The sequence below is a fragment of the Camellia sinensis genome, chromosome 9 (assembly GCF_055761805.1).
Source record: "Camellia sinensis isolate YWXY chromosome 9, ASM5576180v1, whole genome shotgun sequence".
NCBI classification, from domain to species: Eukaryota; Viridiplantae; Streptophyta; class Magnoliopsida; order Ericales; family Theaceae; genus Camellia; species Camellia sinensis.
Genome location: NC_138969.1, coordinates 37,815,835 through 37,825,692, shown reverse-complemented (window position 1 = coordinate 37,825,692; position 9,858 = coordinate 37,815,835). Strand labels below are relative to the sequence as shown.

At 30.9% G+C, this 9,858-nt stretch overlaps 1 pseudogene; it reads left to right on the top strand.

Moving 5' to 3' along the window:
• Positions 1–7,687: 7,687 nt before the first annotated feature.
• LOC145798555 (phospholipase A1-IIgamma pseudogene) lies at positions 7,688–8,489 on the top strand (annotated as a pseudogene).
• The last annotated feature ends 1,369 nt before the right edge of the window (positions 8,490–9,858 follow it).

Below are 9,858 nucleotides of genomic sequence, written 5' to 3'. Positions count from 1 at the left end.
AATTTATACAGCCAAAATAGAAAATCTGAGACAATCAAACATATTTTCCCTATTTGGGTCAAATTCAGTCAAACCATCTTCTTAATAAATAAAGTTAATGGGTGAACTTAACCATGCTTGCAAAACAAAGTAGTTCAAATTAGATAACCCAAATCTAGAATTTCTTATAACACGCCTACAAGTTAATCACACAATTATAAGCTCGGAGGTCGGAATATGAGAAATAATATTAAGAAAGGGTTCAGCATCGTCGCTACTGGATTTGAACACTCTGCCATTCTTTCTCTCCAATAATCTTTTTGTGGTCAAAACCATAGTGAAGGTTTAAAAATAAAACCAAAATAATATTAAAACGATGCATTTTTATTTTAAACTACACATTTCAAAACTGTGTCATTTTGCTTCAACTTTAAAGATGGATGGTTGGATTAGAAAAAACAAGATCTGTAGAAGATCTTGTTCCGTCTGTACCACCTCAATACACCTGACCTTGAGCCATTTGAATTTTGAAGCACCATGGAAACACCATGCATGGTATGCACTTTTAACTAGTAGCCTCGCAACACAAAAATAAACCAACAACAAGAATTTTTAAAGAATCATTAAGTAAAAAAATAAAATCCAAAATGAAACTATAGAAAGTTATAAACAATTAAAATTAGAGGAAAAAAGACAAGATAATCACTGAAAATTCCACATCATGTATTTATGATGAAAGAAAATTTGAATTTCTAACTCAAATCACAATCTCTAATACATGTGAATATATACCAACATTAAGAGTTGGTAAAAGGATCATTATTCTAATTAGTTAGTTAGTTGAATTATGCAGAAGATTGTTTTTATGATGACTAAATAGCAATTCTGGCTTTCCACAGCCACCGACTACTCTCGATACTCTTAGGAATTTTGTCTGAAGAGGTCATTCAATCCCCCCCCCCCCCCGGCCCAAAGTTAGAATTATATCAAACCAACCTCAAATAGATGAAATTATTCATAAAATAAAAATTATTCCAGCTCAATGGGGTCACAGTACACCAAGCGCGACCTTTGAAATTATTTTAGCTCAGTGGGATCACAGTAGGGTAGTTAGTCATCTATCATGTATCAAATTTAATTTTGAACGTTTACATGAATGATTGACAAATAAAGGCGATTATCTTTGCTTATGCACAATGAAAATGTAGATATTCCAGTATCCATTGTCTTCAAAAACAAAAATCCAACTATCTAAACCTTATTTAAGTTCTATTATCTTTTCAGGTAAATTACACTTTGCACCCCTGCACTTTACATCAAATCTCACTTTGGTTCCTACGCATCAAATTGTGACACTTAACCCCCTGCACTTTTGGTCAATTGTCGCTTTGGCCCTTCTGTTAGCCTCATTGTTAAAAGAGGTTAGTCACATGAAAAACATTGGAGGATAAATTACACTTTGTACCCCTGCGCTTTACACAAAATCCCACTTTAATCCCTACACATCAAAATTGTGACACTTAACTCCCTAAAGAATAACTTATGTTAGCCTCATTGCTAGCAGAACGGCCAATATGACACTTGACCAAAAGTGCAGGGAGTTAAGTGCCACAATTTGATTTGTAGGGACTAAAGTGAGATTTTGTGTAAAGTACAAGGGCGCAAAGTGTAATTTACCCTATCTTTTCTATTCTGCAGTTCAGATGGTAAGAGTAGCAAATTCTTTTCCAAAAAGATTTAATTTCCAACTAAAGAGGAACAAATCCTACTGGTAAAAAACCTCAATTAGTTGTGATTCATGAGAGCTATTTGGTTGTGTCCCGTGTGATATTTAATTATAATTTATTATTATTATTATTATTATTATTATTATTATTATTATTATTATTATGACTAGGTATCAAGTTATGTCATTTTATACTTTAGTTATGATTAATTTTCTTCTTAAGTTATACGTTATTTTAGTTATGATTAGTGAAATATTTAGTTATGCTATGTTATGTTATGTTTTCTATTTATGATTAAAAAAGTATAAAATTATATCATTTTTTTAATTTAGTTATAAGGTGCGTACATAGTCTTTCCCTGCAAAAAAAAAAAAAAATTAAAAATAAATAAATAAATAAAATTAAAAAAAATTGAAATGAAGTGAATAATTTTATATATATCAAAATGAAACGAAAATATTACAATCATTAAATTAAATAGATAATATTTAATAGATAATTTTTATTTCAAAATGAAATAAAAATTTATATCATTAAATAAAATAGATAAATATTATTAAAATTTTATTTTTCGAGCCAATTAGGCCAAACCGCAAGCCGGGCTCATTAGCCGGGCTGGGCTTCAAAACAGGGGGCCTAGGGCCTCAGGCATGTAAGAGTATAAATCTAGCTTGGCCCATGTTGGGTCTCGCAGACTCCCGCCAAAATTCGGGTCGGGCCACGGGCAAAAAAATTATGCCAAGGCCCAGACCCAAACCCAAACCCAGGCCCAGGGATATTCGGGCCAGTGGGCCAGACCTCGGGCAGGCCCAGTGGACTTGGACCTGGCCTCGGGCCTGGGCCGACATGCATTCTTATGATTGAGGCTCTCTCTCAAATGCGAACTTTGTTGTAATTGGTTTGTCAGCTTTGACGCGTTTTGCATCTTTTTTATTTTTCTTTTCTTTATTAATTGTATCTTTGTTTGTTATTGAAGTACTCAATAAAATTTTCTTTTATTGATTAAAAAAAAATTGTTTCAATGTTAAAGATTTATTTATTTAATTATTTATTATTGATATATTCAATTATTTTTAGTATAGTTTTAAACCGAACCAACCCAAGCTACATTGGATTGGTTTGAGTTAGTTCTAGTACATGATTGGTTTGGTTCTGAATTCAAAGATTTGAAACCAATCAGATTGGATTAGTGCCAAATTTAGCACCAAACCGAACCTAACCAAATTTAGCACTATTAACTCCACTTTTAGAACAAGATTTTCAATGAATTCAATTATTATTATTTATCTAAAAACATCATATCTCTTCAATTACAAAGTGGTTACAAGTATTTTTTCTTAGCACACAATATGTGTGCCTCCCCTTTTAATAAATAATAAAATTTTCATTTCTCTAATCACTAAACATTTAAATTAGATAGTAACAATTTCACATGATGGAATAAATATGAAGCCAGCATTTGAAATGATAAAGTAGCATTGGGTCAAAAATTATTGTAAAATTGGCGAAGTCCAAAAGATCACACGTTCTAAACATCATTGCAATTGTTACTTTAAGTAAAAATAAGTTGTATTTGTCGCTAAAAACCGAAATTAACTTCGAAAAGGTTGTGACAAGAAGTAGTCCACCGGCAAAGCTATCTGTGACGCCCAATTTTGCATCGTTTAGTTCGTGACTAAGAACATTTCTCCAACAACAATTTGAATTTGAATGTTTTTCAAATTTTAGTTAAAAAAAAAAAAATTCTCCATTTTAGAGGTCACTTTTTTCAACATCCCATGAATTTTCCTTCCCCTCCCCTGCCTAGGCATGACTTTGCCTTCCTCTCCCCCTTACGTGCAGCGAAATGCATAATGTTCTTAAATTAAATTTTAACATCCCATGAATTTTACTACATTGTTCTGCATGAATAAACTTTTCTTTGCACCAAAAACATACACACACACACACACACACATTTTGTTTTTTTGATCAACAAAGAAAAATTTTATTAAAAAATATGAAATTAAAGGTACAGAAAGATGACAAGTATCGAGAGAAATTCGAGAAAGTAAAGACTATCCCTACTACTGCTACTCGGAACCATCTAACCAACCCCTTAGCTTCACAATATTAAAGACAAAAATAAAAATAAAAATAAAAATAAATATAAAAAAAAGTTAAGAAAAACTTGGATCTGTTTGGCAACCATTCCGTTTTCAGTTTTCAGTTTATATTTACAAAAATTTAAAAAACTGTCATAAAAACTTGTTTGATAATTTTTTTGGTTTATAAATAGTTGTCTCAGTTTATAAATTTGAGGAAAAAACGTAAACTCAAAAAATGAGTTTACGTTTTTAGTTTCAATTATTTTTTCAAATTATTTTTTTTTCAATTATTTTTTTTTCAAATAATTTTTTTTTCAAATAATTATTTTTTCAATTAATTTTTTTTTTCAATTAATTTTTTTAAATAATTTTTTTCAATTAATCGTTTTTTCAATTAATTTTTTTTTCAATTAATTTTTTTTAGATAATTTTTTTCAATTAATCGTTTTTTCAATTAATTTTTTTTCCCAATTCAATTTTTTTCAATTATTTTTTTAATTAATGTTTTTCATTTTTTTCATATAATTTTTTTTTCAATTAATATTCTTCCAATTAATTTTTTTTTCAATTATTTTTTTAATTAATTGTTTTTCAATGATAATGTGTGTGATCCCATTTTCATAAATAATAAAAATAAATATAAATATTTTAGGCCTGAACAAACATATTTTTTAGTTTATGTTTTTAAAATTTTTTAAACATTTTGTTCAAACCAAACACGTTTGTAATTTATGTTTTTCTAAAAATAAACAAAAAACTAATTTATAAAATTTTTGTAAACATAAACCAAAAAATGTAAACGTTACCAAATGCTACCTTAACATATATATATATATATATATATGGGATGCAATACTTGGATGTCCTCGATGAAGTTCAGTTACATGTATTTCATACAAGTGCCCTGCATGCCTAAATTGCTAATTAAAATGGTGGTAGCACTTTTGCTCGAGGATAAGTATGATACAGGAAATTTCACTAAAAAAAGTTTGCCAAATAAGTTTTTTGTGTTTTCAAAAAAAAAAAAAATAAATAAATAAGAAGAAGAAGAAGAAGAAAAGAAAACCACAACACCAAACAGATAAGATTCGTTAAATATGATCATGTCCATTGGATGAATGTAACTTACCCACCACAAACTTTTTTCTTTGGGGTAAGTGAGAACCACAAAAAAGAAAAAACAACAAAGTATGCAAGATAGCTCAAGACAAAGACCTAAAGAGCGACAAGTAAACCTCAGAGGAAATCTTGACAACAATATCAAAACCAAAACTTTAACCACTAAACAGGATTCCAACATACACTCATAGCTAGGTTAATAAAACTTAATTTAAGGAAACATTTACTTAAGAGCATAGAAACAACTTCAATTACATAGTAGAGCTTAAGCTTTCATAATTTTCTCAGCCTTAGTAAAGATTGAGAAATCATCTTCTTGATGATCTGGCTTACGGTCCGTCAATTTCCAAGAGTTTAAGAAATCATCTTCGAGATGATCTGGTTCATGGTCCATCAACTTCCAAGTGCCATCCGCCTGTTGAACCATGCCCTTGTTCTTTTCAACCTGCCACGAAGCTGGTATTAAATCTTCATCCTTTAAAGCATCCACCAATTTGTTAACAAGCGCAATATCATGATCAACTACCAACTTGAACCCTCCTTTTGATCCTTGTGTACCTGCAACACCATGTGGGTAAGCTTCCAAGTTATGCCAACTTTTCAGAGTTCCAGGTTTCTTCAAGTACTCTGACTGGAGGGTTTTAAGTGGTGAAGATAACTGGAAGGGCCTATTGGACCCTCTAGATATTGATCTACGATGGCAGATCATTCACTATGGAGAAATGGCTCAAGCAACTTATGACAACTTCATCTCCGATAAGTTGTCCAAATATGCAGGAAGCAACCGGTATGCAAAGCAAGGTTCTAAATACCGGCCGGCTTGTATCGGAAAATTGTAGTGCCGAGTCGGATACTCACCGGTATACTGGTGAGAATGAATTTCGCGTCCGTAGCGGCCGATTCCCGATACGGATCGGCCTGAATCCGATACGTGAGCGATATAGTTCCGATACAGTCCAGTACGACTAAAAATGGAGCAAAGAACCTGCAAAAATAATTGAGTAAAGCACCTGCAAAAATAATCGAATCGAAGCCAAACCCATCACCGATTTCAAGCTTCTTCGTTGAAGGTTTGTTCTCCCACGCTCTGTTTGTATTTGTCATGCTCTGTTTTTTCTTTTGGCTGAATAAGTCATGCTTTTGCTTGTTAAGTTGTTGTGTTCGGTTTATAATTTTTTTTTTTCTGTTTATTCTGTGGTTATTTTTCATTTATATTATGGTATGGGATGGGAATGAGATAAAATTTAATATATATTTATGATTCTTCAAATATTTATATATATTAGGAGCATTTATATATATTGAAGCAAAGCTCTGCAGATCCCCATCAACCTTTATATTTGTTGTCCCACTTTGTTTTTCTATTTCAGTCTCCCATGTGTTGATTAGTTTCTTTGCAGAGTCCAACATTATGTGCACCAAATTCTAAATCATATTTTTCCCATTTAATCATTTTGTAAAAAAAAAAAATTTCCCATTTAATCATTATGTGCACCAAAATAAGTAAAAAAATATTTCCACATCAATTTTGTATTAAAAGTTTAACATATATGCCAAATAAAAGCTTGAGACTAAAACAAATACATATTATTTAGTTGAAAATGAGTTAAAAGTGCCTTTACATATCAGAATTTTGATTAAAATGTGATAAATTAAGGCTAAAAGAGTCAAAAAATACATAAAATTGAGTTTTAGAGGAATTGCAACTGATTTTTGAAATTTCACAGCTTACGTTACCCGATACCGCGATTTAGAACTATGATGCAAAGACAAACCTCTTTGCTAAGCTGGGTCTAGATCCATCGACGTATTGCGTGACTAAATATTTGTACGCAATATCATCAACCCAAGTCCCTGATGCATTCTTCTTGAACTCTCTATCACGAGAGGCATGGAGCAAAGAATCAAACTGGATGGGATATGTTGCGGTGGCCACAGATGAAGGGATGGCTAAGTTGGGGAGGAGAGACATTGTGATTGCTTGGAGAGGAACAATTCAACCCTTGGAAAGGGCTAACAACTTGCAAATTCTTTTAGTCTTACCTTCAAAAATAATTGGAGAGCAAGATGACGATACTAAGGTGCATCAAGGATTTTACTCTATCTACACTTTGAAAAATCCAAGATCACCGTTCATCGAGGCCAGTGCTAGAGACCAGGTAAATTTGATAAACCAAAAAACATATATACTTATACTTCTTAAGCAAGGAAAACTATCTAACCTAAAATAATTGATCAAAAATGAATTATATATAAATTTAAAGGTCAAATTGTACTGGTAGTCCCTATATTTTAATCCTTATGTCATTTTGGTCTATATAATTTTAATTAGCTCAATTTTGATCCTAAATTTATAATTTTATCTGAATTTGGTCTAATTGTTTCCAATTTTTAGTGTTTTTAATGAAAAATGTGCATATAAAAGACGTGTCATAATCTTATAAGCAAAATTGTAAACTTATTCAACTTGATAAGTTAATCTCAACTAATGTAGTGACCATTTTGCTTCAAAAATCTTAATTATGATTATCAATTGGACTAAATTAATATAAAATCTAAAATTGAAGGTCAAAATTGAACTAATTCAAATGATAGAAGACCAAAATAACATAAGCAGCAAAATGCAAGGATTACCGATGTGATTTGCCCAGATCTAAACTATATATGCTCTCATTACACTCAAAATAAATTTATTGCACATGCTTTATTTTTACAAGCAACATTTTCGAACTTCCTAAAATTGTTGTTTAGGAAAAGATTGTCCACAATAATTTCTTAATTTGGAGAACAATGGCAAAACTAATATTGTTGTTTCATCATATTATATTTCAGGTTCTTGCAGAGATCAGAAGACTTGTCGAGGAATACCAAAATGAAGAAATCAACATAACGGTAGTTGGTTACGGTTTGGGTGCAGCAATTGCAACCCTAAATGCATTTGATATAGCTGCCGACGGATTTAACATTCCTAGAAACCAGCCAGACAAGGCATGCTCTGTGACTGCCTTTGTGTTTGCAAGCCCAAGAGTTGGGGATTCAGACTTCAAAAAGGTCTCGTCTGGGTTGAAGAATCTTCATATTCTACGCATTCGCAATGCCCTAGATATTGTTCCAAAGGTTCCATTCATAGGCTACAAAAACGTGGGCGAAAAATTGGCAATTAACACTACCAAGTCGGAGTACTTGAAGCGTCCTGGAAATCTGCAAAGTTGGCATAACTTGGAGGCTTACCTTCATGGTGTTGCAGGTACACAAGGATCAAATGGAGGATTCAAGTTGGAAGTTGATCGAGATATTGCACTTGTTAACAAATCATTGGATGCTTTAAAAGATGAATATCTAATACCACCTTCCTGGCGAGTTGAAAAGAACAAGGGCATGGTTCAACAGACGGATGGCTCTTGGAAGTTGATGGACCATGAGCCAGATCATCTCAAAGATTATTTCTCGAACTCTTGGAAATTGATGGACGATAAGCCAGATCATCAGGAAGATGATTTCTCGATCATTACTAAGGCTGAGAAAATTATGAAAGCTTAAACTCCACTATCTAATTGAAGTCATTTTAAGTAAATGTTTCCTTAAATTAAGTTTTATTAACCCAGGTTATGAATGTATGTTGGAATGCCATGTAGTAGTTTAGGTTTTGATTTTTTTTATTGTTGTCAAGTTTTCCTATGAGCTTACTTGTTGCCCTTTAGGACTTTTGTCTTCAGCTATCTTGCAAACCATTTTTTTTTTCTTTTTTTTTTTATTCGTTGGTAATAAATCTGACTCATCCAAAAAGAAGTTGGTGGTGGGCATGTTTCATTAATCCATAGTCGAAGAATCTTAAGTGTTTGGTATTGTGCTTGTTTTCTGTTTTTATCTATTTTTATTTTTATCTTCATTTTCATTTTTTTGAAAACGCAAATAACTTATTTGGTGAACTATTTTTTTGAGAAATTTCTTGTATATCATACTCATCCTCCAACGAAAAACCTACTTCCATGTCCTGCTCTCTCAGCCTTGCAACCAGTTGAAACATAATCACCGTTTTCACTCTTACAAACAAGGGAAAATAGCATAACAAGAGTGTCAAAACAAAAATATTATAAAATTATGAAAAGGTATAATACTTTAATTATTAAAATAAATAAATTATTTCATAATTTTGGAATACTTTTCCTCTAACACTATTGTGGTGTTATTCTTCCTAAAAATTACATATTAGCTTATACAACAATGATTCATCCCACTAAAAATATCACCACTAATAGCACTAATACATTAAAAAAGTAAAAAAAAAATAAATAAATACAACTCCAAGACCAAAACATCACATCATTAATGGCGGGACCCACTGTCACCTAATTAGTGGGAGCACTAATTAGTGCTCCCAAGCATTTTTCTTAGTTTATAACATGTGCTATGCACATGAATAAACAATGATTAATAAATTAATTTTTTTATTAATAATAAAATAATTTTGAAAAGAACAAACAACAAATAAGAATAAGTAAGTCTTAATTATTTTTAACTTACTGGTGGTTTGAAACTAGTTTTTAAATAACTTTTTCGATTTTTTAGGAGGTAAAAATAAATTAATTCTGTGTTTATGAATGAGCTTATTAATTTTATGGAAAAACATGACTGATAAAATTAAAAGGAAAACATCACAAACATGACAAACATAGGCTAATTTTTTTTTTTTATTTTTGCTTCTATTATTGTTTTGTCCAAATTATTATATAATAAATACATATATTATAATTAAATTGATAAAATTAAAACAACTAAATTTGCTAAAATTAAAATATATATATATATATATATACTTTACATTTTGTCTACGAAGTTCATAATTATAATTCATCCTATCAGAGTTTGTCTGATTACATAACAATATTATTTATTTTCTTTTATTTTATTTTTTCTCTCTTTCCCTCCTCTATCTCTATTTTCTT